This window comes from Macaca fascicularis, chromosome 10, assembly GCF_037993035.2.
Source record: "Macaca fascicularis isolate 582-1 chromosome 10, T2T-MFA8v1.1".
NCBI lineage: Eukaryota > Metazoa > Chordata > Mammalia > Primates > Cercopithecidae > Macaca > Macaca fascicularis.
This window is the reverse complement of record NC_088384.1, coordinates 19241470-19259000: the sequence shown is the minus strand read 5'-3', so window position 1 is coordinate 19259000 and position 17531 is coordinate 19241470. Positions and strand designations below refer to the sequence as shown.

Sequence of the window (17531 nt, the reverse complement as noted above, 5' to 3'; positions counted from 1 at the left end):
TCTTTTATACATACATACATTATATATATTATATATACACACAGAAAACCATATATATGATTGTGTGAACATATATATTGTATACATATATATATCATTCTCCATTCCCATCTGTGATGATATATGTACACTCTGCTATTAAGTGATATTCAAAGCTATCACAATATGTGCATTCAATCTGACCTGGAGTCGAAGCCCATCTCCTGCTAACAGGACAGGTGGATCTAGCCTGAAGGTCATAGAAGGAACAAGAGTTCAGGGTTTCCCAGGACAGAAACTTGACTGAGGCTAGAGAGACTGTGATGTTCCCAGTGTGACCCAGAGATGGTAGCTGGGGCTCCCTCAGATGGTTCTTTTAGATACATCTTTTCCTAAATGTGGGAAATGCTCCTGTGGGCATATGTATGTATGTTTTGGTTTTAGGTGTATATTTTCCCTCTCCCTGTAGAAGTTTTAAAGTTTTCCTAGTGTCGCATATTTTCTACTTACATATGTTAGCGGTGATTTTGGTGTCCAATCTCCCCACTGCTGTAAATGATTTGGCTCTCTCTCTTTCTGTCTCTCTTTCTCTCTCTCTATATATATAGTGTATATGCATATATATAGTGTATATGCATATACGTATGGTGTATATGCATATATATAGATATAGCCAAGCCATTGCATTGTCTGTGGGCGTAGTTCCCCTCATAACACACACATTATACACACACACACATATGTATGTGTGTACATTTTCCTTGTGGCAGCGGGTGGGGGGGTTGGACACCAAAATCACCACTAACATACATAAATAGAAAACATGCGAAATCACCACTAACATACATAAATAGAAAACATAAATAGGAAAACATTAGAACTTCTACAGGGAGAAGGAAAAAATAAACCTAAAAATAAGGCATCCTAAAGATTGGGAGAGAATTATGGAAAATCCTATATCCAAAAAAGGTTGTTTTCTAACACATAACAATAAACTGACACTACTAAGTGAAAAACAACAAGGAACACCCAAGCTAAGAGGCCCTGAACAGACATGTGTGGAAAGAAGACATGAATCTGACTCACAGGTAAAAATTTCTCAACAGTAACACATCCTCACAAAAATGTGAATCAAAACCACACTCCGATATGGTCTCACACCACTTAGAATGAATATTACGAAAAACAAAAATCAAAATTGTTGAAGGCAATGGCCAGAAGGCAATAGACTTGCAGAAAGGAAAACTCTTGTACGCTCTTTGTGGGAGTGTAAATTAGAATACACACTATGAAGGCCTGGTGCGGTGGCTCAAGCCTGTAATCCCAGCACTTTGGGAGGCCGAGACGGGCGGATCACGAGGTCAGGAGATCGAGACCATCCTGGCGAACACAGTGAAACCCCATGTCTACTAAAAAATACAAAAAACTAGCCGGGCATGGTGGCGGGCGCCTGCAGTCCCAGCTACTCGGGAGGCTGAGACAGGAGAATGGCCTAAACCCGGGAGGTGGAGCTTGCAGTGAGCTGAGACCCGGCCACTGCACTCCAGCCTGGGCGACGGAGCGAGACTCCGTCTCAAAAAAAAAAAAAAAAAAGAATACACACTATAAAAAGTACTTGTAGGTTCCTGAATATATTAAAAGTATAACTACCACTCCAGCTAGCAATCCCGCCACAGAGTACACATTTAGAGGAAATGAAATCCCGGTGTCTAAGAGTTATCTGCCTTCCCACGTTTCCTGAAGCACTAGTCACAATAGCCAAGATACGGAATCAACCTACCTGTCCATCCACAGATGAAGGGATAAAGGACCTGCAGTACATGTACACGATGAAATACTTTTCAGCTCTAACACTTCCAGACATCGTATCATCTGCAGACATGTGGAGACACCTGGCGGACAATAGGTGAAATGAAATGAGCCTGGTAGAGAGAGACCCACACTGCATGACCTCAGGAACCTGGAATCCAAAAAACATTGACTCCTAGAAGTAGAACATCCAATAGTGGTTACCAGAGGTTGGGAGGAGGAGGGGGCCTGGGCAGAGATTGGTAATGGGTACAAAGTGATGCTCAGATGAGAGGAATCCATTCTGGCATTCTATACCACAGCAAGGTGACTCAGATCACAGTATCAAAGCAAATTTTTCAAAATAAGCTGGAAAGAATGGCTCAGAATGTTCTCTCCACAGAGAAATAATAACTGTGGGAGGTCACAGAGATGCCAGATATGATGATTTGATCATGAGGCTACATAAAAATATATCAAAATGTCAGGAGGCGGTGGCTCACGCCTGTAATCCCAGCACTTTGGGAGGCTGAGGCAGGCGGATCACGGTCAGGAGATCGAGACCATCCTGGCTAACACAGTGAAACCCCGTCTCTACTAAAATACGCAAAAAATTAGCTGAGCGTGGTGGTGGGCACCTGTAGTCCCAGCTACTCAGAAGGCTGAGGCAGGAGAATGGCATGAACCCGGGAGTCGGAGCTTGCAGTGAGCTGAGATTGCGCCACTGCACTCCAGCCTGGGCAACAGAGCAAGACTCCATCTCAAAAAATATATATATATATATATTTCATTTTATATATTTAATTATATATTCATTCATTTATATATCTCATTATATATATATTTTTCATTGTTATAGACTATAACATCAAATTCTATAACAATGAAATTGTCATCAAATATTGGTACTATTCATTCTATCTGGAGCGAGACAGTATCAGAGTATGGTTTTGATGTATGTTTTTGTAAGGATTTGTGATGTTGAGAATCTTCGCTTTTACCTTCTCTTTTATCAACCTCATGTCTTCAGGTCCTTCACCCAGTCTTACACATCAAAGTGAAACAAGTTCACAGTAACTCAGTAAACATCACTAATCATGAAAAAAAGAAAATGAAAACCACACTCACAGCACCTTACATTGGTTGCAATGAATGTTACCCCCAAAAAGATGAAAAATAGTAAAAGAAAGGCAATTACTGGTGTGAGTTTCCAGAGATTCCTCTCCACAGTTGGTGGGAAGGTAAATCGGTATACACATTACAGAAACAACTTGGACCTTCCTCCAAACCTTCGGACTACAACTACTGTTTCAACCAGCAACTCTCCTACTAGGTATACACTCAAAGCAACTGAAATCAGGACACAGAAGAGAGATCTGCTTTCCTGTATGAATTCCAGCACTATTCACAAGAGCCACGATAAGGAATCAACCTACCTGTCCATTACAGATAAGGAATAAAGAAGCTGTCCTATGCGTAGACACCAGAATGCTTTTCAACCAGAAAAGTATAAGGAAATCATGCCACGTGGAGCCACACGGTTGCACCGGGAGGACACGATGGTAAATGAGATGAGCTAGGCAGAGGAAGACAGAGAAAGACAAACTTTTGAGTCATCTCACTCATTCAGAATCTAAAAAACATTATCTCTATCCCAGCACTTTGGGAGGCCGAGGCGGGCGGATCACAAGGTCAGGAGATCGAGACCACGGTGAAACCCCGTCTCTACTAAAAATACAAAAAAAATTAGCCGGGCGCGGTGGCGGGCGCCTGTAGTCCCAGCTACTCAGGAGGCTGAGGCAGGAGAATGGCGTAAACCCAGGAGGCGGAGCTTGCAGTGGGCCTGGATCGCGCCACTGCACTCCAGCCTGGGCGACAGAGCGAGACTCCGTCTCAAAAAAACAAACAAACAAACAAACAAAAAAAAAACATTATCTCTAAGCCTTAGAGAGTGCAATAGTCATTACCAGACCTTGTGAAGGAAGAAGAGGGATGGCCAGGGAGGATATGGGAGCACAAAAATCACCACTACCATATGCAAATATAAGCACATGGGACCAGGTAAAACTTGATAATTTCTTTTCTTTTCTTTTTTTTGAGACGGAGTCCGGCTCTGCGGCCCAGGCTGGAGTACAGTGGTGCAATCTCAGCTCACTTCAAGCTCTGCCTCCCAGGTTCACGCCATTCTCCTGCCTCAGCCTCCCGAGTAGCTGGGACTACAGGCGCCCGCCACCAAGTCCAGCTGTCTACTGGGCAGCGCCGGGGCCGGCGGCAGAGGAGCAGGAGCCGAGAGCCGCGCTCCCCCGAGAGTTGAGCAGAGGAGCGCCCGCGCCCCCGCGGCGCCAGGGGCCCCCTCCCCGGGCCTCAGTGGGCACCAGCCGCGGCAACCCCCGGGTCTCCTGGCGCCTGAGCGGCCCCGGGGTTCTCCGGCGCCCCCTCCATCACCCTATTTTTTTTCCTGCTCTCGTTGCCGCTACCGCTTCTGCTCTCCGTTATGGCAACAGAGCCGCCAACCCCACCTCCGGGTCGAGGCCCCGGGTTCCCCAGAAATGCTTACCCCACCGGCGATCGAGGCCACCCCTGAAGGCACCCTGCGGCCGGCGGACGGCCGACTCCGTTTCCTAAACGGCTGCGTGGACAAAGTGGGTATACTGCAACATCCAGATGGCACGGTTGTGAAACAGTTACAGCCACCTCCAAGGGGCCCAAGAGCGCTGGAATTCTATAATATGGTTTATGCTGCTGACTGTACTGATGTTGTTCTTCTAGAGCTACGAAAATATTTGCCAAAATATTATGGTATCCAGTCACCTCCCACTGCACCAAACGATTTATACCTAAAACTGGAAGATGCGACCCATACATTTAATAAGCCCTGTATAATGGATGTAAAGATAACGGCAAAAAAGCTATAATCCTTTTGCCTCATCTGAGAACATTCAGCAACAGGTCAGCAAGTACCCATTAATGGAAGAGATTGGGTTCCTGGTCCTTGGCATGAGGGTTTATCATGTTCGTTCCCATAGCTATGAGACACAAAACTAGAATTAAGGAAGAAGCTTAACAAAAGAAACTATAAAGGATGGAGTCTCCAGATTTTTTCATAATGGGTACTGCTTAAGAAAAGATGCTGTTTGTTGCTGCTAGCATTCAGAAGCTTGAGAAAACTGCAGTGGTTTGAAAACTAGAAGCAGCTTAACTTTTTTCTTTTTTTTTTTTTTTTTGAGACGGACTCTGGCACTATCGTTCAGGCTGGAGTGCAGTGGCGCGATCTAGGCTCACTGCAACCTCTGCCTCCCAGGTTCAAGTGATTCTCCTGCCTCAGCCTCCAAAGTAGCTAGGATTACAGGCACCTGCCACCATGCCCAGCTAATTTTTTGTATTTTTAGTAGAGACGGGATTTCACTATGTTGGCCAGGCTGGTCTCCAAAGCTTGACCTCGTGATCCACTTCCCTCGGCCTCCCAAAGTGCTGGGATTACAGGCATGAGCCACCAAGCCCGGCCCAGAAGCAGCTTAATTTTTGTGCAAGTTCATTACCGTTTATGAAGGTTCATCTCAGTCAACCACTCCAAAATTGAATGACAGAACTTTGGCAGAAAAGGTTTTGTCCAAAGGATAACTGCCAGACACAGAAGTACTAGAGTACAATAACTTTCTTTTTTTTTTTTTTTTTTTTTTTTGAGATGGAGTCTGGCTCTGTCGCCCAGGCTGGAGTGCAGTGGCCGGATCTCAGCTCACTGCAAGCTCCGCCTCCCGGGTTTACGCCATTCTCCTGCCTCAGCCTCCCGAGTAGCTGGGACTACAGGCGCCCGCCACCTCACCCGGCTAGTTTATTTTTTTGTGTTTTTTAGTAGAGACGGGGTTTCACTGTGTTAGCCAGGATGGTCTCGATCTCCTGACCTCGTGATCCACCCGTCTCGGCCTCCCAAAGTGCTGGGATTACAGGCTTGAGCCACCACGCCCGGCCATAGAGTACAATAACTTTCATGTGTTAAGTTCCACAGTGAAGGGAAAAAGAGAGGCTTCAGGAGGCAAAAGCTTGTCAAAGATGGATGCCCGTCACAGGGAAATGTATACAAAAAAGCATCACAGTCAGACTTCATTGAAAGTTGAAAATCTGAAGCAAGACAATGCATGGAAAGCATGTCACAGGAACACTTAAATGGAAATGTACTTTCCCATCTGGAAAAAGTTTTCTACCATCTTCCCACTGGTTGCCAAGAGATTGCTGAAGTGTAAGTGGGAATGACAGATTTTGCTCAAGTGTTCCCTAGCAACACAGTAGATGAGGGATATGTTTATGGGCTAAAGCATTTAGTTTCTGTACTTTGAAGTATTTTAGACAATTGAATCATTTGTTGCAGTCTTTTTAAGGGGTAGGTCAATCATAATGAAGAGCAGCAGCCAATATCTCTGCACCTGTAATGCTACATAAAAAATCTGTATTGTGAGTTGACATTTTATTTGTCTTTATACTTTCGGAAGAAAGGTTAACTTTTTCATAATCTTACTCAGGAAAACTAATGGTTTGTTCATTAGAAAACTATGAAGAGTAAAGAAACTTAGGAACGTTAAGCAGGGAATGTGGTGGTACATGGCTTAAACATCTTTTTGGCTCAAGCAAAATGCAAACCATTAATCAGTCATGAAGAGTTTAGTTAGCTTTCTGTAGCCAGTTCATGAGATCTCTGTCCACCCAACCTTGACAACAAGCCATATCTAAACTATTACATTATTAGAACACCTCCCAAAATCTCGAAAGCACAGGTAGATGTCCTTAGTATTGCTATGTATGAAGTTATTAAAACTGGAGAAAATTCTACTTCAGAAATAAGTACTGTTTAGGTTTTATATTAAAAGTTCAGACCAGCATATCAAAGGGTGCTTCTCAGTGAAATGATTTAAAATTGTTGCATTCCAAAGGCATGTTTTCTCTTTGATTTTTACATCTCTCTCTTTCTTAAAATATTATACTTCATGAAAAAGACAATTGACATGGATGACAACAAAAACAAAAGTCTTGAAATTAAAGGCACACTAACTGTTCTTACCGGGGTTAGGAGAAGACAGATGTTATTTTCAACAAACAAAATATTTTTCTTTACAGTCTTTCATTTATGAGAAAATTGGAATATAAATTTATTACATTGTGAAAAGTAGCATAAACCATATACCTTTTTATCTAAATGCAACTTCAAAAAAGTAAATAATTGAAGTTTTATTTCTCCTCTAAATAACTTGAATTTTTTTCTTTAAAAATTTATGTATTTGTATGTTCCTGTTTAGTTAAGTGGTAGTGTAAATGTATGTTGTTAAAAGTCATTTCTCAGAATTATGGTAAGCTATGAAAGACAATATCTAGTTAGGTTGTTACCAAAAATACTATGTTTAAATTAGTTCATCATATGGCATTTGGTGTGTATCTAAATTCCTGCTTCTATTTCACTCTCACTCAAAACAATTTTATATCATGTTCAACAGTGAAATTATAATTTAATTTCATGGGGGCAGGGGCAGTGCTACAGCTCCTGGAAAAATCAGATTTGTATTATCTTTGTTTCACATCCACCACCTTAAAAAAATCAGCTAGTTATGTGTCATTGAAAACATTTAAAACTTTGAGTCTTCAAATACATTTGATGTTAATGCATCACTTGCACTTTGATTCACAAATAACATTTCTAAGTAGTTAGCAGTTTTGCCCCATTTCAAATTGTTTCTTCTCTTTTTCTTCTAGAGTTACAATTTTTTTTTTTTTTTTTTTTTTTTTTTTTTTGTCTTTTTGCTACAGAGTCTCGCTCTGTCGCTCAGGCTGGAGTGCAGTGGTGCGATCTTGGCTCACTGCAAGCTCCGCTTCCTGGGTTCACGCCATTCTCCTGCCTCAGCCTCCCGAGTAGCTGGGACTACAGGTGCCCGCCACCACGCCTGGCTAATTTTTTGTATTTTTAGTAGAGACGGGGTTTCACTGTGTTAGTCAGGATGGTCTCGATTTCCTGACCTCGTGATCCGCCCGCCTCAGCCTCCCAAAGTGCTGGGATTACAGGCGTGAGCTACCACACCCGGCTGCAAATTGTATTTTTAAATCCAAGCACCTTTGTTGAGGTGTAGAGAAAAGCATCACAATTTTATGTTTCTCTTACCTTCCCAAGGTAACTTTGCAAATACCCGAGTTCAAACAGAAGTACCAAATAAATGCTCTATGAATTCTATGCTTAGTAAACTATTAAACCTGAATAACTTAAAAGATCATGTGTATTTTGTAACAGTAAAATTTGATTTTAATTTTTTATTTAGAATTGGTTATTTTTCATAGGTACTTCCAATTTTTCTTCACTTTTCAAATGGATATTGGCTATAGTCTTATGTTTTAATGGGAATGAATTTCGGGTCATAATTAATCATCAGGAAATTTTTAGTTTTATTTTTTTCTTTTACAATATGGACTTTGTTATTTTTTGTATAGTGATTCAATAAATCTTAAGCTCAGAAAATTAAACACTATTTTTAATCTTAAGAAGATACTGAGGCTTTTTTTGTATGGGATGATATCAGTCTATGTACAATGAATTTAATAAAAAGTATTATCAGATTTTTTACACATTTTAGCTCAATAAAATCTGAGTAACTGTTCAAGATTTTTTTATCTGTATTTGGAAGTATAATTTTGTAAAATCAGTGTCTTACCTTTTTGATACAATAGATCATGGTTTATTTTTAATAAAGCAAGAAGCCCTTTTATCTGTTGTTTTTCAGGGAAGGGATTAACATTTAATTCTGTTTGTTTACATTTGTTATCATTGTTATCCAATGCTCATTTTATGTTGCTTTATAAGTAAGCTTAGGTATAACAGAATAAGTATCTGTTTATTCTAATCTACATGTGACTATTTCAGTCTCTCTCAGTCACTTAATATTATGCTGAAATTTACCACTGTGGGGGATGAATGATCACTATTCACCACGTGTATTTGAACATGTAAATGCTTTAAAAATAAGCATAATACGGATATAGTTGGGTTAATAGGATTCTCATATTTTCCCCTATGAAACATAAGTAATGATTTTAGTGTATTTCTTATGGAATATACTCATTTAAAAAGGAGTTTAAGAAATTGTATATGTGAATAATACCTTTCTCTAATAAAAATTTAAATTGCATAATAGTTTTATAATAAAGTATTTACATGAATTGATATTTTAATATGGGTGGACATTGCATAGATTCAAATAAATTAAAATCAATGATAAATGCTAAATATTTTATCTAGCACACCAACATGGCACATGTATACATATGTAACAAACCTGCACGTTGTGCACGTGTACCCTAGAAACCCTAGAACTTAAAGTATAACAAAAAAATTAAAAATATATTTTATCTAAATAGTTTTTCAAGAAACAGTTATGAAAGTGTGTATATTAAATGACTGTAATGTGGAGCTTGTAATATTTCAATTCAGTATTCATTATTCTTTGTTTTGTGTGTCTAGAAAGATTGTACTTACTTTTCATCTTTACACTACAATTTGCTCTTATGGGGCACTAAACTGTGTTCAACTGAGTAAGAACCTTTGTCTGTATTTTGATTGAGCATAATTTAGTATTTTATGATTTCCAAAATGACGTTCTTATGTCTATCAAGTCTATGTATCAAATTTATAACATCGTTTAAGAAAAAGGAATTTCCACAGATATTTCAGTTGGAATTTTTTGTTTCACGCAATTGAAAATATATTTGTTTCTAGGGTTTGGAATATTATAGAAGATGCAGGATGAAAGAAAATGACAGAATAACAAAAGAATTCTGTTTGTGATATTACAGGAATTGTGTCCACTATGGTAAAGCATCGTCATCATTTTAGTACATTTTCTCTTAGTAGTTTGGCATTTTATATTTTAAAACTTGATTTGTTTTAAAAATTGTTTACAATGCTTACCTTCTTTCTCCAGTGCCTTTAGTCTTGATTTGATACGTTTGTACCCTCAGTTTTCCTATTACATGTTTTTGACGTTTTCATAGCCTAGGAAACATTGATTCCTTTTTAATAATTGTCAATCTGGTTATCTAAAGAGGTAACAATTATCTGTTATTGCTTCGGAAAAACAAGTAGGGTTGCCTTTGGAGGCCAGGCTTCTTAGTTCATTCATAAATATTTCTTGGATTTATGGCATGTGTTAAGCATTCTTAGCCCCCAGTATTACAACCGTAAATCAAACAGATAAGGCCCTAACCATTTCAGCATTCTGTTTAGATGGGGCAGGATTGGGGACTTAATTAAATTAGAGATATAGAAAAATATGCATCTAAATAAGATAATAAGTATGGGGTTGAAATGAAGCATCTAACAATATATTAAAGAAGTTAGAAGTAATATTTTGCAGTATTGTAACCTCTATTTAAGTTTGGGTAGTAGCTACAGATAGCATAAAAAAGCCTTAATTTTTCACTTTCCTTGCTGGCAAAGGTACATTTATTTAGACTGTCCATTTAGTGTTTAACATAACATTAATGTGAAAAATATTCCATTACATATTCCCAAGCAAATGAGCTGCATCTTCTTTACTTTATTTTACAATTTGGTACAACAATTTTAGGCCTCAATCTTCTCTTCACATCACTGGTATTTTAAATTTGGGAATAAATACGAAATTCCTTTTGACTTACAGACTCAGTATACTATTACTTTGAAAACGCATTAATTTCTTAGGAAGCTTTGGAGCCTCTATCTTTTTTTGAGTTAATACTTAAATTCTCTGCTTATTTTAATAGCCTGTACTAAGTGAAAATAGTATTTATGCAAGTAAACAAATCACTATAGGCTTTCAAGACTTTAATTTTAAATTTCATCATCATTGAGGCTGAAATTTTTTACCTGCTGTCCACTTAAAATGTATATTAACAGTTTGTGATGTGAAATAGTTTTAAGTATGATGTATGATGCACCTGCATATAAATTAAAATGGTATGCACAAAGACACTTTACTATGGGAACTGTACTGGAAGATTTATGAAAGCATGTGAAATCGCACCTAAAATTGTGTTATTAGTGACCATAAACAGCAATGCTAAATTTATTGTACTTGATGAATGAATGTATTTAGTCTGGTCACAGTTACTTTGGTTTAAATGTATAAATGTCTTTAGAGTTTTTTTTTTTTAAGTGTAATTTGTACTATTGTGGGGGTATGCTTGGACTGCAGGGGTTATTGTCAATGTGTGATTTGTGTTTTTATTTTATTCATTATATATACAATACATATTTATATATTTATTTTATATATTAGATGATTTTATAGAATCATCTAATGTGATATACCAATTTTTATAAGTGATAGTTACATAATTCTAAAAACTGCATATTTGAAAACCTATTAAAATGTTTTGCATTAGAAAAAAATGAGCTAGAAAATAGGATTCTGAATGTTCTCTTCACAGAGAAATAATTATAGAAGGTCACAGAGATGCCAAATACTGTAATTTCATCCTCATGCTACATATATATAGATCAAAACATCCCTCCAACCCTCCCATTATATGCATGTACACAATGGCAGTGAAATTGCCATACAATTTCGGTAATATCTGTTCTAACTGTAGTGAGGCAGCATCTGAGTGTGGTCTTGATCCACATTATTGTGAAGATCAGTGATGCAGAGAATCTTTGCTTCTCAATCTCATGTCTTCAGGTCCCTTCGCCTAGTCTTCGACATAAAATTGAAAACAAGTACACAGTAACTTGGCAAGCATCGGTAATCATGAGAAAAATGTAGATCAAAACCACAATCAGATATCATCTCTCTTTAGTTGAATTGAATGCTACGAAAAAAGATTAAAAGAAAAACATGAAAAGAAAGACAAATGCTGGTGTGGATATCCTCCCCCTTTCCCCTTTCCTTTCCTTTCTCCTTTGCATTCTCCTTTCCTCTCCTTTCTTTCTTTTTTTTTTTTTTTTTTTTTTTTTTGAGACGGAGTCTCGCTCTGTCGCCCAGGCTGGAGTGCAGTGGCCAGATCTCAGCTCACTGCAAGCTCCGCCTCCCGGGTTTACGCCATTCTCCCGCCTCAGCCTCCCGAGTAGCTGGGACTACAGGCGCCCGCCACCTCGCCCGGCTAGTTTTTTGTATTTTTTTACTAGAGACGGGGTTTCACTGTGTTAGCCAGGATGGTCTCGATCTCCTGACCTCGTGATCCGCCCGTCTCGGCCTCCCAAAGTGCTGGGATTACAGGCGTGAGCCACCGCGCCCGGCCTTTTTTTTTTTTTTTTTGATGGAGTTTTGCTCTTGTTGCCCAGGCTAGAGTGCAATGGCACGATCTCGGCTCACTGCAACCTCCACCTCCTGGGTTCCAGCGATTCGCTTGCCTCAGACTCCTGAGTAGCTGGGATTACAGATGCCCACCACGCCTGGCTAAATTTTTTTTTTTTTTTTTTTTTTTTTTTTTTTTTTTGTATTTTTAGTAGAGACATTGTTTCCCCATGTCGGTCAGGCTGGTCTTGAACCCCTGACCTCAGGTGATCCACCCATCTCAGCCTCCCAAAGTGCTGGGATTACAGGCGTGAGCCACCATGCCTGGCCGGTGTGGATTTTTAGAGAGGGGGAATTCTTCTCCACACTTGTTGGGGAAGTAAACTAGTACCTATACTACAGAAACAACGTGAGGCTTCCTCCAAACATTAAAACTACAATGACCATTTCCACTAGCAACTGTACTGCTAGGAATACATTCAACACACATGAAATTGGCACATGGAAGAGAGAGGTGATGCCTTTTGGTGTGGACTGCGGCACTATTCACGGGAGTCAGGGAAATGAATCCGCCTACCGTCCATATGCAGATGAAAAAATAAACTCCCATGTGTACACAATGGACGACTCTTCAGCCAGGAAAATTCAATGACATCACCTCATGGGGAGCCCTGTGGTTGTACCTGGAGGATGTGACGGTAAATGAAATGAGCCGGGCACAGAAAGACAAACCTTGTATTATCTCATTATCTCACTCATACAGAATCTAAAAAAAAAACAAAAAAACTTTATTTCAAAGACCTAGAGAGTGCAACAGTGGTTACTAGAGCTTGGGGGAAGAAGGGGCGATGATAAGGGATTGGAAATGGGTGCATAGAAAATTACCACGAATGTATGCAAATATAAACATGTGGGACTAGGTAAAACTTTGGAATTTCTACAGAGTAGAGGAAACAATGAACCAAGAGTTAAGCACCCTAAAAACTGAGAGAGAATTTTGGAAGAAAATTCTATCTCTGAAATGGATTCTCATCTAACACGTACAACAAACTGACACTACTAAGGTGAAATAGACAGCAACAACAACAAAACGAAAAACCCCTGCAACCTCAAATACCCAATCCTAAAAGACCTGAATAGACCCTGTCTGAAAAGAAGACATGAAATTGACACAAATGAAAAGTTTCTCACAATCACTAATTCTCACAAAAACATAAATCAAAATCATACTCAGTTACTATTTTATTTCACTAAAAATACCCTTTACCAGGCCAGGTGTGGTGGCTCATGACTGTAACCCCAGCATTTTGGGAGGCCAAGGCAGGTGGATCACGAAGTCAGGAGTTCGAGACCAGCCTGTCCAACATGGTGAAAACCCGTCTCTACTAAAGATACAAAAAATTAGCCAGAGGTGGGGCCACGTGCCTATAATCCCAGCTACTCAAGAGGCTGAGGCAGGAGAATCGCTTGAACCCGGGAGGTGGAGGTTGCAGTGAGCCAAGATCGTGCCATTGCACTCCACCAGTCTGGGTGACAGGGCAAGACTCCATCTCAAAAAAAAAAAAAAAAAAAAAAGCATATTACCAAAACAAAAGCAATAATTTTTGAAGGGGATGGCCAGGGCGGACGTGCAGAAAGGAAAACTCTCATACACTATGGATAGGAATTAAATCACTCTAAACACTGTGAAAAACAGTTGAAGGTTTCTCAAAACTACCATTTCAGCTAGCAGTCCCACCACTGGGTATACCTTTAAAGCAAGTGAAATCCTCATGTTCAAAAGAGATATCTGCCTTCCCATGGTGACTGAAACACTAGTCACGACAGCCAAGGTACAGAATAAACCTATTCGTCTACCCACAGGCGAAGGGATAAAGAAAATGCCCTATGTGTGTGTGTGTGTGTGTGTGTGTGTGTGTGTATGTATGTATGTGTGTGTATATATATATATAGAAATACTCTTCAGCCATAACACTCCAGGAAATCCTATCATCTCTGTAGCCCGGTGGAGAAAGCTGGAGGACATTAGGTAAACTATGAAATGACCCTGGTTGGAGAAAGATCTACACTGCATAATCTCAGGCATGCAGAATCCAAAAAATTTATCTCCTAGAAGCAGCAAGTTCAATAGTGGTTACCAGAGGCTGGGAAGATGAGGAGGCCTAGGCAAGGAATGGTGAGCCGAATGCTCCCCACTCCAAATGTATTTACTTGTCTAGAGACAGAGTATTGCTTTGACACCCAGCCTGGAATGCAGCAGTACCATCATGGCTTACTGCAGCACCCACTTCCCAGGCTCAAGTGGTTCCTCTGTCCTAGCCTCCCAAGTAGCTGGGACCACAGAAATGTGCCACCATTTTCAGCTAATATATTTTTTAAAAATTTGTAGGGACAGGGGCTCCCTATTTTGCCCATGCTGCTCTCAAACTCCTGGGGTTCAGGCAATCCTCTCACCTCGGCCTCCCAAAGTGCTGAGATTCTAGGCTTGAGCCACCATGCCTGATCCTATGTTTATATGTTGAAATTTTAACCCTCAATCTCATGGTATCAGGAGGTGGGAGGTAATGAGGTCCTGAGGGTGGAGCCCACATGATTGGGATTGCTGGTTTATTAAAAGGAACCCCAGAGAACTCTCTTCCCCTCTCTCTGCCAGGCGAAGACACAACCTGAAGTCTGCAATCTGCCACTCAGAAGACAGTCCTCACCAGGGCCCGACCAGGCTGGCAACCTGATATCCAACTTCCAGCCTCCAGAACTGGGGGAAATACAATTCTGTCTTTGGTGAGCTCCCCAGGCTATGGCTCTTTGCTCTAACAGCCTGAACCAGCACAGAAGTGCTATCCCATCATCTGTGTTGTATTCTATTCAGAAGGGAGTCACTAACCCCTCAGTGCTGTGAGCCTTTGTGGATGCTGCCCACCGTAGGCTGAGATGAGGCACAGGGTCTGGTTTTAAATAGAATCAGAAGGCACTGGAAAGTGCAGTGTCAGAGGATGATGATGGCTGAATTTCCTTTAATCTCAACCTCTACTGGTGCAGCGTGGAAAACGAGGCCCAGAGCAAAAGTGCCTTTCCTGAGATCACACTGTGGACCCCAGGCCTACTGGAGTTGTATTCCGTGCTACCTCTCACCCCTCACTCCTTGAAATTCTTCCGTCTCTAAGTGTGTCCAATATCTACAGGGGACACCAAAAAATGAGTTTTATAAGATTTATCTCAAACACACCTGATGAGTTCAGTAGGAAGGAGATGCTAGCATAACCCCATTGTGCATGTTGCAGGGCTGGGGAGGCCCCAAAACACCAAAAATTTCTCTAGGGTCACAGAACTGGTAAGGTCAAGGAGGTTTGGCCCAGCACTGTCTCCTCAAACCTAGGGCCTGAGTTGCCTCCAGGTCTTCCCAGGGTGATGAAGGGGCACTCTTTTTGCATAATTTGGAACAGGTAAGAAGTTGGTAAGGACAGGTAAGAACAGGGGTTTGGTGAGTGGTCAGAAGCCCAGTGGGGCCTTTCAGTAGGTCTTACGGAAGGAGGGAGCATAGGAGATGGGACCTGGAAGAAGCAAGTCTCCTCTCAGATCCTGGCCTTGTGATGGGCTTTCTCCCACCCTGGAGTCTTCCTGCATTTTCCCCCTGCCAAGGGCTGAAATGGCCTTAGCTGTTTCTCCAGACTCCCTTTCATGTTAAAGGATGAAATCCAATTATATTAAGTCTAAGTGTTCTTCTCGAGGGTCTTCTCCTGTGCACTGTCTCTAAAATGGGGAGAGGGTGAGGTCTCCCCAGGTCCTTTCCCTCCGTATCAGAAGTGGAATTCAGGTGGCCTAGAGGGGATTTCGTGTAGCCCTCCCTCTGGAAGATGCTCAGTTCTGACCCAGGAGCTGCTGCGTGGCCATTTGACACCCAAAAGCCTGCGTCCCCTAATCTCTACCATGATGATGATTTTTGAGGACTCGCAGGAGTGATGCTCTTGTAGGCTAACTAATACAGCAGGTGCCGCTGCTCCACAGCTGACAAACACCGTGACAACGCCTTGAAGACACTAATGTTTTCATAAATCTTTTTTTTTTTTTTTTTTTTTTTTTTTTTTTGAGACAGAGTCTCACTTTGTCAGCCAGGCTGGAGTCCAGTGACACGATCTCGGCTCACTGCAACCTCCGACTCCCGGGTTCAAGCAATTCTTCTGCCTCAGCGTCCCGAGTAGCTGGAACTATAGGCAAATGCCACCAGGCCCAGCTAATTTTTTTATTTTTAGTACAGACGGGGTTTCACCGTATTAGCCAGGCTGTTCTCGAACTCCTGACCTTGTGATTCACCTGCCTCAGCCTCCCAAAGTGCTGGGATTACAGGCATGAGCCACCGTGCCCGGCCCCATTCTCCAGACTTTACTTTGAAAGTCTAGAACCTTTTCTACCATGGGCACTCATGTCCTCCTCATCCACAAGTCCCCGAAGGGTTGGGGATTCCTTGTGTGAGCTCCAGATCCCAGTCCTCTGGTGGTTCATGGTGTTGTCAATGACATGTCTCTCCTTGTCACCCCAGTATGAAAATGACACTTACAGGGTGCGAACATTCCAGATAGGTACAGGGAAGAAGCTGGTGAAAGCCCTGGTTTCAGCATTTCTGGGTAGAACCGTCTCCTCCTATGCCATCTGACTGGGCCCCTCCTGGGATTTTATCACTGTGCGGAGCTTCATGGAGGAACTGTTTACCAGGTGAAATGTCCATCACCTCCAACTGACAGTGGTGACTGTCTCCGACTAGCTGTGTCTTGAGGATGTCACCAGAGTCCTCTAAGCCTGTTTGCTCCTTTGTAAAGTGAAGTAGTGAGATGAACCTCATAGGGTTCTTGAAGGAACTAAATGGCCTAAGGCATGGCAAGCAGGTCCCAAGTGCCTGGCTCTGTGAAGGGGCTGCTGGGCATGCTATGGTTCACATTTATTATTCTCTTCCCCTTCAATGGAGTTCTGGGCATCCTGTCTCAATGGCCCATATACCTCTGTTTGGAAAAGCACACAGAAAGCAAGTCTGTTTTTGCATTTGTAAAGGATGTTTGTAATTCTTCTAACTGGTCTTTGTCCTTGACACAGACAGAACAGGGGTCCCTCGGGTCCTGAAGGAGGGGCCCTAGGCTCACTCAGGTATCTGGAGAGGTTCTGGTTGAGGTTCATTCATTCAACAGATATGTATGAAAAATGTAATTTGTGCAGTCACTTTTCCAGTGGCTTGGCATAATTTAGTAAAGAAAGCAGATGACAATGCCTGGGCTTCAATTCTACTTGAAGCGTCAGATACTCACAGCAGACAGCATCAGCAGGTCATATCCACAGAACTTTACATGTGACAGCTTCATGGCCTCCTCCAGGTACAGTGGCATCTTCCCAGGTTCTGACTAGGATGACATAAGCCCAGGAACAAGTATAAACTGGGTGGATTTAGGGTTCTAAAGAAGGGTCTTTTGACCCCCAAACATAGCTGGAGGAAATATGTGGACTGTAGCTGGGGAGAGCCTAAAAAATCCCTGG

The 17531-nt window shown here is 41.3% G+C and overlaps 1 long non-coding RNA gene and 1 pseudogene across 1 annotated transcript; one reads left to right on the top strand and one right to left on the bottom strand.

Annotated features, from left to right (window-relative positions):
- The first annotated feature begins 4261 nt into the window (after positions 1-4261).
- On the top strand, positions 4262-6119 carry LOC102146879 (inositol polyphosphate multikinase-like; annotated as a pseudogene).
- Positions 6120-9706: 3587 nt separating this feature from the next.
- LOC135965438 (uncharacterized) lies at positions 9707-17399 on the bottom strand. The gene is made up of 3 exons (XR_010578369.1): positions 17306-17399; positions 12589-12694; positions 9707-9790 (listed from the first exon to the last, which is right to left on the bottom strand). It is a non-coding gene; the product is annotated as an uncharacterized lncRNA (long non-coding RNA).
- Positions 17400-17531: the final 132 nt, after the last annotated feature.